The sequence below is a fragment of the Palaemon carinicauda genome, chromosome 8 (assembly GCF_036898095.1).
Source record: "Palaemon carinicauda isolate YSFRI2023 chromosome 8, ASM3689809v2, whole genome shotgun sequence".
In the NCBI taxonomy this organism is placed as follows: Eukaryota; Metazoa; Arthropoda; class Malacostraca; order Decapoda; family Palaemonidae; genus Palaemon; species Palaemon carinicauda.
The window spans coordinates 16,739,541-16,752,040 of NC_090732.1; positions in this window are offsets into that span (position 1 = coordinate 16,739,541).

The window sequence follows — 12,500 nt, forward strand, 5'->3', positions numbered from 1 at the left end:
GAGCTACAGTCAGGATGTGACAGGGTGAACGTTCACAGAGCCAGACGTGCCGGGAAGTTCTGTGCTCAACTGTACCTTTGGCAGAATAGAGAGAAAATGTTCCTTTCGTATTCCAAAAAATTAAAAAAAAACCATAGAATTATTCACACAATAAATTTCTGTAAAAGACTTGAAAAAACCTTTAAAAAAAGTTTTGCCAAAAAAAAAAAAATTATACTAACTGAATATAATGAAAAAGAGAAATACCAATTTTAGTATTAGAAGTTACATAAGTGATCAATTTAATCTTGGAAGAAAGCCACTCTCCCTCAAATCCATGTAAAAAATATTTTCCCCAACCTATCTTTCATAAAAACGGTTTAAGAGAAGAAAATTTCAACATTTTTCCGACTCAAAGACGACGAAAAACTGCTGGTGCGCTTTCAAGAATCTCTGTAGAGTTCATGACTCACTGAGATTAAGTGATAAATTTCCTCTGGAATTACCAATCATCTTACTGACTTGAGAAATTGCTTTAAATGACCTTTGCAGTGTGACTTACTCAAATAGAATTTCTAAATCATCTCCACAAAGTTAGTGATTTTCAGGAGATTTAATTCATTAACTTTGTCCTTCTTGAATTAGTTATCATTTTTCCCATGGTAATGGATCCAAGCAATTTCATATGAAGCCACATGCACACTTAGTTATTTTCAGAGGATTTAACTCATTAACTGTGGCCCTCCTGAATTACTTATCCTTTTCCCATGGTTATGGGCCCAAGCAAATTCATGTGAAGCCATAAGCAAAGTTAGTGATTTTCGGAGGATTTAACTCATTAACTGTGGCCCTCTTGAATTACTTATCATTATCCCATGGTCTGGGCCTAGCCAATTCATATGAAGCTATATGCAAACTAAGTGATTTTCAGAGGATTTAACTCATTAACTGTGGCCCTCTTGAATTACTTATCATTATCCCATGGTCTGGGCCTAGCCAATTCATATGAAGCTATATGCAAACTAAGTGATTTTCAGAGGATTTAACTCATTAACTGTGGCCCTCCTAAATTACTTATCCTTTTCCCATGGTTATGGGCCCAAGCAAATTCGTGAGAAGCCACTAACCCCCCTCCCCGTCAGGTCTTCATCACCTCACACGAAAGAAAAAAGGATGATGAGGAAGCGCCAAGTGAAAATCTGAGTCGAACCAGAACGCACCGCTAATGAACACCTTCAGGTACACCATCCACAAATCATCCTTTATCACCTTAACAGGTCACACCTAAACCGGATGTGCTTCGGCCACCGCGCGTTGCAGAGGCCGGATATGCGACAACTATACACAGAACTCATTTGGACCCTGAAAAAAATAAAAAAAAACTCCAGCGGGCAAAAGACAACCGCAAAAAAGTAAATATATACTTATGTTATAAAGAGCGTATCTTTCACCCGAGGTCCCTTAACTAAAGGGATGACGCATATTGCATGTTCAATGGCCGGATATGAGAGAACAAGAAAATCGCTCCAACAAGCAAAAACAATCCTCATGTACACCAGGATGGACAGACAATGGTATGGATAAGCAGCGTTTAATTGCTGGATACAAGGTCCAAATGCCAAAAACACGCGAATGCATACTTCTGCACGCAAGAGAATCAGCTGCACAAATACTGTGCAAAGTATGGCGTGGTTCCACAGATGATGATAATGAGAACATGCAAAAATATATAAAGCTCTATTTGTATTCATCACAGTGATAATTATATAATTTTCGTTATTACTATCATAATTATACAGTGCAAATGCTCTGTTACTACCATAAATAATAGGGAAGGTATCTCATCAATTGATAGCAAAGTCTTGAATCAGGACAACTTAGAAACATAATAAAAATCTGAATAATTTGACAGCATGTTAGTAATTATATCATTACAAAATAGATACAAGATAAAACCTACTCATTTCTCCTGATGTCGTCAGTATATATATATATTATATATATATATATATATATATATATATATATATATATATATATATATATATATCTTTTTTTTAAAAACGAGACTACATCTTTTAGAAAATATTAAATGAGGAGGTAAGGCGAATATGTTAATATATTTTAGACACAACGTACTTCATTATATTCATTATCATCCTTTTCATTAATGTAGTTCCGTTGGTACGATATCAGATTTGTAATTACAAAGTTGATATATATTTAATTTTTTTCCCCCTACATTTGCGGCACCATTCCCAATAACAAAAGTTGATAACTCGTAAAATTTTCGTTGATTGTATCCAGTAAAAATCTGATTGACAACTTAAAACAGAACAAAACAAACACATTCACACAAAATATTTTTTTCCCTCTAACATTTGCAGCATCATTCTCTGTAACTGAAATAAATAATTCATAAAAACTCCGTAGTTTGCATCAAAAATGTCAGAAAACATTTCTGACATTTACGGAATCCTTCCCTGTAACTAAAGCAAACGGTTCGTTTAGACTTTGTAGTTTGTAACGAGTAAAAGCCCGGTGGCCATTACAAACAAACAGACACATACTCACTGTTCTTTTTCTGACATTTTTTGTCATCGCTCTAAAGTGAACAGTTTGTAAAAAGTTCGTATATCATGTAATTTAAATATTCGGTGGGCAACACAAACACACGCGCATACATATACACATTCAGTTTTTGTGTGTGTGTGTGTGACATCAGCACCATAATGTAAAAAAAAAAAAAAAAAATTGCAAAAGTTTTTGTAGTTTCTATATAATAAAAACCCGGTGGTCTGTGGAAACAAACAGACGAGTGAAAAAAACGGCCCCTTTTTTTGCTTTACTGTTCAGATAAAGTAGGCATTTTAAATATTCGGTTTATAGAAAACTTATGAACGTTATTTTATGACTAAAGAAAATACTCCCAAATAACTATTTCAGTTTGTTCATAATAAAACTCAGGTACCCAGTAAACACATTATGTACGCCAGCACCCAAGAATTCTTTTTATGAAGCTAGGACCAGGGAGTGCCAGGCAATGGTTGCTGATGTCTCAGCAGGTAGACCTATAGGCTCTCCCAAACGCCCCCCCCTCTCTCTAGCTCAATCATAGTGAGGGTGCAGACACTACTAGAAACTATCAAACTCACGTGGAATCTTATGTGATTGCTTAAGACACTTCTAAGATATTTAACATCCTCTGATATAAGGCTCTGTTTACAAACGTCCATATGATTGACTTCCTCTTTTCTCTCCGTAAAGTTAAATTAAGTTTCTTATTATATTGCCCTATTTCTATTGCAAGTACTACATTTGACCCTTTCACTATCTCTGGTAGTATTCCTTGAAGATCTTTCTTATTTCCTGTTTCTACTTTTCTTCTTTTATCCATGGCCTCCATCCAACCAACTCTGGAAATACCGCTTTATTTCATGACTGTAAATTTATTTACAGTTTTGTTTATGTTTTCTAATACTGTTGACGTTCGATCTAAATAATTTCTTTATATGGAGTAAAGGAAACTACATGTTTTAATACTAACAAGATCATGTTATCTGTATATATATTTTCTTTAAATATGCCCTCTACCTGCAGAAAAGTCTGAGAATTTAGAATGGAAACCATTCGACCTCTTTAAGGTAAGAGATCATGGACATATCAAATTCCGCATCAGGAATGCTGAATGCTACATTTATTCTTCCTTTTCTCGCCACATATCTAAATAAGATCTTTAGTAAATTCATAGAGAGGAATTGACCATTTCCGTCTAATACCAACTTTACTCCTACTTTCTACATAGATTCACTTCAACTCCTTAGCAGGAGTATGCTTCCCCCATACGTCATGCTTCAAAATTCCACAGATATTTCAATCGATATTTCCATTCTGCACTTCCAGGGTGAGGAATTTTTTCTTATTCAATTATTTACATGCTAACTTTCCAAAAACTGGTCAGCCCTCGGTAATGGCTGGCCTCATCTTGAGAATAATATCTTATTGAAGCCTATGTACAAAAATGTGAACATAAAATCACATTTAAACAAAAATACATTTTCCTCCATATACGTTTTAAGTATTATAGATGGGTTGACTGTCGAATATGCCTTCCTTAATAGTTTCAGTAAATGTTTTTCTAATACATTCATACTCCAATCCATTTTCTAAGTTGATTTCAATATAAGCCAATGGAATAACTTGCAGGTACAACATTCACAGCTATGTCAACAAAAGCAAATAAAGATTGATCACACATACACGAAACATGCAATCTTGCCCGGGAATAAAATTACGACTGTTTCACTCATGACGCGAGCATTTCCACAGATTCCACCCTTCCCACCCCCTCCCCCTATCCTCTTGGAGTACTACCTCTCGCCAAGGTATGACTACGCTCCCTCCCCCAGTGCGAAGGAAGGGGAGACACCGAGTAGTCATATGCCTGACAATGCCGCTGAGCGTGACAGAAAAGACACACACACACACACACACACATATATATATATATATATATATATGCGTGTGTGTGCGTGTGTATATATATATATGTGTATATACGTGTATGTATATATATATATATATATATATATATATATACACACGTATATAAACACACACAAACACACACACACACATATATATATATATATATATATATATATATATATATGTGTGTGTGTGTGTGTGTGTGTGTGTATTGCCAGACCCTTCCTCTTTATTATATAAAGGAGATGACTGACAAATATCTCCTGTGATAAGACCCGTAAACAAAAGTCAGGGGAAAGTGGTTGATGTTGTTTTGAGTTCATCATCTAGACTAAGAGGAATATTATGAATGGACTGGTAATGGGAAATTAGCAGACCTAAAATATAATGATGATGCTGTATATATTGGCAGAGCACCACAGGATTTGCAATACTTGCTTACCAGAATACATAAAATATCACACGAGGTTGGGCTTAAGATAAATAGAAGAACAGCAGATATGGTGAGAACGGAGTATGCAATGGAAGGTGAAATACCATTGGAAGGAGAAAGGATTACTGAGGTAGGTTCATTAAAGTATTAGGAACTATCATCTCCAATACAGGGTCTTTAAAATTAGAGTTTAGCGAAGGCTTGAAAAAAGCAAATCAGACAATAGCTAAGTTAATTAAAATATGGAAATCAAATCGCCAAAAATTACATATAAAATTAGACTTTATATCAGTTTAGTTAGATCGGTGTTACTATATGGGCGACACATGGTATGACAATGAAACAATCTCCTATATATGTTGTAGATTTGAGATCAAAGCCCTCAGAAGGATACTGTGAGTTAAATGGCAGGTCAGGATTGGAAATGAAACTATAAAGCGAGATTACTCAAGTGCCATATGTGGATGAGATCATGATGAGGGGTAGATGGTGATGGTTTAGGCACGTTTTTCGCACTCCCCAAGAAAGACTAGTTCACCAAACGTTTACCTGGGCTCCACAAGGCACTAGGAGAGTTGGAAAATCTGGACTAGGCTACATGGCTGGGGACTATAAAGCCTGAAGTAGGAGATGATGAATGGAGAAGTATTGAATAGAGACGATCGGCGAAATCTAACCAAGGCCCTTTGCGTCAATACGCGTAGATGATGATGACGATGATACACTCACACACACACACACACACACATACACACACACACACACATATATATATATATATATATATATATATATATATATATATATATATATATACACATACATACACACATATATATACACATACACATACACACACGTGTATGCGTACGCATACAGTATACATATATACGCAGTGGCATATGTAATAAGACCAAATTCCTAAGATAAAAAATACGGAACTAATTTCTACATTTTTCTAATCGTAGCTCTTTGAATTGCGTAACATAAATACTAAAAATTGCCATTGTAAATACAGCATATGTAAAATAAAAAATTATTCACGTAAATATACGATGATGTATCCTATATAAGTTATAAATTGTAAGATTTTAAATGCGTATTTCATAATAGAAAAAAAATGCGTTCTTAAAATTGGATAGTAAAGGTTCACAAGTTAATCAATGCCAATGAATTACGCGAAACGCAAAACAAGCTAATTCCGAAACTCTGCGTTCAGTAACAGTTTAGTAAATAATTGCAATCACAGAACCACCACCAGTGATTTACACCTATTTCAAATGGAGCAAATATGTTCCTACAGTCTGTATTATTTGGGGGTTTGAGGAGCGAGGAGTTCAAGCACGGAGGACACGAAGCGAAAGTAATTTGAACCGGCAAATGCGGACATAACTAAAGGAAAAATAGAATGAAAAAACCTGCAGTAAATAACGACGACAATTACACCACTTACTAAATCCCTCGGCAGAAGAACAAAAACACTGACAATATGTTGCTCGTTGAATCATTTCCGCACGAGGGAAAGATGGGAAAGGGGGGGAGGGGGTCAAGATGAAAAGGGCCAGGGGGGAGAGGTGGATGAATGAGAATACAGGGAGGTACGAAGAAACGAAGAGGGGGGAAATTGTTGAAGGAGGGAGGGGTGAATCACTCAAGGAGGGAGTTGTCACAAAAAAAGGTGATGGTGGGGTTGAAGAACTGGATGGGGATAGGATGGGATAGGATTGGATGGGGGTAGGGGAAAGGGACAGTAATCTTGAAGAATGAATGAACTCTGAATGAATGGTATCCCGTCAACGACGTCTCCTCCTGTTGGAAGGAGAGAAGAAGAGAAGGAGAGGAAAAAAGAGAAGGGCAAGGCAGAGAGGGAAGAGACCGAATTTGCATTACCGGTGTAGTTTTTCGTACACGTTATTTGCAAGTAATTTAGCCAAACCCGCTAACATACATGACGCAAATTAGCGAATACTCCCACGATCAATTAGCCCTACGTATACACTCAAGGGTATTCTGTGTGTGTGATAGACATTTAAGAAACCACGTATAAGTTACTGCCATTGTTTTAACACACCCATAATTAGGCTGTTTTTATCCGTTGATATTAAGTCGAAAACAAATACTCCTGAAGGTTGTTGAGGTAGCACATCTGCTGCCTTCCTTTGGGGACTGAAGACAGGACTGCGAGGGCTTCGCCCCCGGTCTTTATAGTTGCCAAGGTCGCCAACCACTCCACACTTCGTAGATGGCGCTGAAAGTCACTTTTCTGAATGGACTGATAACAGCGGATGTCTATGTTACAATGACTTCCTTTGCAGGTTTTTTATAAGTTCAGTAAAATTCTCAATATGAATGGTTGCTGCATAACAACAGATAATTAAACCACAATTAATTGATGAAAGCACTGTCATCAAATATGACTTTAGCTTATCAAAAACAATCACAGAATGTCTGTTATTGTTCGTTACAAGGATTTTCTAAAAAAAATAAAAAATAAAAAATCCTTGAAATTGTTCTTCTGAATGAACAGAAATTTGAATTTATCTTAATGAATCGATGAAGAAACCCAAGTAAATGTGACGACACTCATTCGAACTAAAAAAAAAAAAAAAAAAAAAAAAAAAAAAAACAATAAACCAGATTTTTCGTAAAAGGAAACCTACGAGAGAATCATTCACTTTGACGAGCAAAAAAAAAAATATATACGTAGGTCTGAATTAATAATTGTAAGAAAAACAAATGAAATGTGTATCCTTTGAACAGGTTAAGTAAATTGTCAATTAATATTTTGCCTGAAAAATCAAGTTTTTAGAAATAGAATAGCGCCCATAAAATGAAAAGGAAGGCCAATGAATAGTTAAGGCAAGTAACATTGTTATCAGTGTTTTCATTTGGGTAGCAAATTAATCAGTGGAACCAATGACATTGTACATTAGGTAACAAATGTTTACTCATGTGTCTAAATTTATGAGTTTAATAATAATACTGAATTAACTTATGATTTATAGGATTTACATCAAATCTTTTTTATGACCCTTTTTCTTATAATGCTATGAATTTAATCATAATTTCTATTAAGAAATGTATTCAAGGACTAATTAAAAATATAAAAACCCAAGTTCCGTGCACTGTAATTTTGCGTTATTTTCTTTCATATTTTCTTATTTCACGTTCAATAATCTCGACCCGATATTTTTTTTTTCTTTTCTAATTTGAATAAAACACGAAAGACAGAAAGAGGTCATGAAGAGATTAGGTGTACTTGCCAAACTTTTTAAATTTTCTCTCCTACTTTTCCTTTCCTTAAATGTATTGCCTACCCTCTTACGGGGACCGCATTGTTCTATCGCTTCTATAAAAATTGAGGAACATTCTGTTAGCTAGAAATTTGATTAAACTAACTAATAATTTATTCATAGATTCCATTTTATTTTTCTTACTCTTGTGGTTTTTTTCTATAGTTTATATATAAAATATATAATTTAATGTTGTTACTGTTCTCAAAATATTTCCTTTTAATTGGTCCTTACTTCTCTTGTAGTTCATTTATTTCCTTCTTTCCTTTCCTCATTGGGTTATTTTCGCTGTTGGAGCCCTTTGGCTTATAGTATCTTGCTTTTGCAACTAAGGTTGTAGCTTACCTGATGATGATGATAATGATGATAATAATAATAATAATAATAATAATCTTTTCAAACAACTATAGTACTATAAAAAGTCTGATTAATCGAACGGGGAAGTTCAGCACCAACTGTTCACGTAAGCAACCATTTGGGGCACATGTTATGTTTTACCCCCTGTTTTTGTGTGTGTGTGTTTTTTTTTTTTTTTTTTTTTTTGTGAACAGCTTCCTGTGCACAATTTTAATCGTAGAACAATGCAGGGATTAAATTTTATGTAAAAAGCTGCAAATGATTAAATTTTGGAAGGTCAAGGACAAAGGTCAAACAAAATATCTAATTCACGTAATCAGCCATAAGTTTGGACATCGTTGTCACACAGACTTCAAAATTGGTTAATATTTGAGTGTATAAAAATCTACGCCGATTAATACATGTTATGGTCAAAGGTCAAGGTCAAGGTCAAGGTCGACCGAAATGTCAAGAAATAAGCTGCCGCGGCGGACGCCTGCGCTTTACTGGACACCCCTATGGTTCCCAATGTATTCATACAAACTTCCACCATATTTTAAGAATCGCATGGTTAAAAGTAGCGAACAGAGTTGGTGATAAGATGGGCCAAATTTCTTAATAATTCTACCTGCCATTACGGTCGTACAGGATATCCCAGAGTAATGCAATTTTACCAGCATTATTCACCAATGTGCAAGACGAAGTAAGAAATATGTATTTATGCAATTACACGAGATAAGAAAGGTGATAAAGATCAAATAAACATAAGGATGAAAAGTAAGAAAAAAATATAATACGACAACAAACATATTAGCAAAAACATAAATAAGCTGTCTAAAAACAAAGGCAACTCACAAAAGCTAATTCTCTTAATGACATCATAAGACCATTATGAATTGCAACGGGTGGGAATGAACGTTTAAATGCAGCTATGACCTTGATCCTGAAGTTCAAAGACACCATGTAAACGAAGTTTCAAATCCAAAGCTGATAAATTTAATTCAGTTTCATTAATTAAGAAACATTATGAGATTCTTAGAGTAATATTCTGTAAAAACGTCGCTTCTAAGTAGTTTAAGAGTTACAGAATATATATTGTTAAATTCCTTTATATTATCAGTGGCGTCTTTTACTCAGTGAGTTTACGCAATAATCTTTCACTAAAAAATCTGCTATGATCACCATCCAGTCAAAGTCATCTTCAGCGTTAGGATGTTAACAAAATTTAAAGCCTGTGGTAACAAAGAAAAAAGAAAAATCTATTTCGTTTTTCATAATGCCGAGTTTTATCATAATAATAATTTGTATCTAGGTCAAAATTTATTCATAAACGAGAACTAGATTTACAGCTCAAAAACATCACCTTCACTTCCTTCTTCTAAGGAAAAAAATTCACTGACGGAAATAGACATTCACTCCTGTGAATTATTTCTGTCAGGATTCTAAAAACGAGATCTCCTTTTCTAACATTAATTTATGCAATTCTTCTGACACTTCATGATATTCAAAATAAACAAACATGTTCAATAATAATGAAATCATAGACTAGTTAGTCTTTACGTTAACTCAATATTTACCAAAGTGCTTGTTAATTACTAATACATATTTTAGATAAAAGCAAACGATTCATATGACTCACCATAAGCAACCTATTTTTCGACTGACTTATTTATGTAATGACAAATGTGGACTTAGCTTTAATAGGAATTTCTGTGGACAAGTGTTTGGTATTATTATGAAGTGATTAATAATTTAACTTTGGTGCTCCCAAATTGTTTTGTAACGTTATGTTGATGATGTTCTGATAATGATAAAACCTTCAGGGTTTCCTTTTATAAATTTACTAGTTCCATCCACAGACTTATAAAAAAAAAATAATTTTCCATATTCTGAAGGGTATTAATAACTTATCATATACACATTTCAATCTTAGCCATTCTCTAAGTATAAAATCACATATATTTTCCCTTGTATATTTAAGATCATTAAGATTATGTAGTCCAGAATACATGGCAGATGAGATTACCAAAGTTTCAGAAATTTAAACTAATTTAAGTCATCCTAAAGACTTTAAAAATTGCATAAATGAAGTCCAAAATACCGTTTTTAACTTCAAGGTAGAAATAAAGTCAATAAATAACATACTCGGTCTACCATTTCAAGTTTACCCCTCATAAGAAACAACATAAGGGTAGTGTTTAAATAAAACAGCACTTTGAACATTCTTATTTAAAGACAACCCTCAAAATAATAACAGTATAATATAAAGTATCCTATGTTCAGAATCTAATTAATTTTTTGTCGGTCAAACATCTCGAGGCATTTGTTGAACAGCTATGCAGGATAAAAATTGAAGTTTCTAAAGGCTGCACGTAATTATTCGACTGTCAAACTGGTCAGAATTGTCCTAAGAGTAATTGGTCCAATGACTTCATAGCAATTCACGTAAAATACTTTACTCAAGAGAGATATCCTGTAAATTACCCGTGCACAAGTTCAAATCTTAAATCTAAGCCCGTGCATATTCTCTACTGATAATATATTAATCTCTTTTCTTAAATACCACTTATCCAATTGCATTAGGAGCTTGACCTCAGGGGGATCTCATGCATTTCCTATTTTATTTCACTGTGAGCCTGGCAATGTCAATGCCATGAAAGTATAACTCCAATTAGGATTTTTGCTTTGCCTTTCATGGCTTGGTACACACATGCAGGCATGCGTTCACACAATGTTACACACACACACACACACACATATATATACATAAATATATATATATATATATATATATATATATATATATATGTTTATATATATATAATTATATATATAATATATATATATATATATATATATATATATATATATATATATATATATTGCATGTGAGTGTATGGTAAAGACACATAAACATATTTTGCCTTTTAATTATTGAAGAAATAGGTAAATATATAAAAAAACTATTAATCATAACAAAACTACGCGTACATCCTATCTCACACCACCCACCAAGGTCTATAGAATCCACTAGAAAGAAACCGAGTCAGTCAAGAAGACAAGCGTTCACCTTTTGGTTAAAATAATACCACCATCAATTCTCTCCTCGGGACGTGAATAGGACATAATGTTAAATCATAAACGAGTCGTTAATAAACCAATGAACGAACAGGATCCCATAACTAACCGGACAAGGGGAACGAATTGTGAATGGCGCAGGTCGATTGCCGTAGGAACGTACGATCAGTGCGTGTCCGTAACGTACCCGTAACCGCCCGTAACGTACAGCAAAAGTCTAATTTTCGTCCTGTTTTTCTCTCCGCCCTGCTGAAATATGGTACGGGGAAGGCTCATTCGAAATATAACTTGGGTTCATGAATTGTACGTAGCTTTATAAATTAACATAGTGATTATTATTATTATTATTATTATTATTATTATTATTATTATTATTATTATTATTATTATTATTATTATTATTATTAATAATACAAGCTAAGCTATAATCCTAGTTGGAAAAGCAGGATGTTATAAGCCCAAGCGCTCCAACATGGAAAAATAGACCAGTGAAGAAAGGAAATAAGGAAATAAACAAACTACAATACATAAATCATCAGAATAAAATATCTTAAGAACAGTAACAACGTCAAATTATATAAGAAAAAAAAAATAGTGTATCCAAGTGTACCCTCAATCAAGGGAACCAATGATATTGTCCTATTTGGTTTATGAGATCTTTCATATAGATTAAAAAACAGTACATAATTTTTTTTTTCTAATTTGGATTGTATACAGTGAACTCGTATTAAAAAGAAATATTTACCCTTGGCTTGTTATTCTAGGAGAAATACACTCCAAAATCAAACCATTGTTCTCCAGTCTTGGTTAGTGCCATAGTCTCTGTACCGGGGTCTTCCACTGTCTTGGGGTAGAGATCTCTTGTTTGAGGGTAGACTCGGACACACTATTCG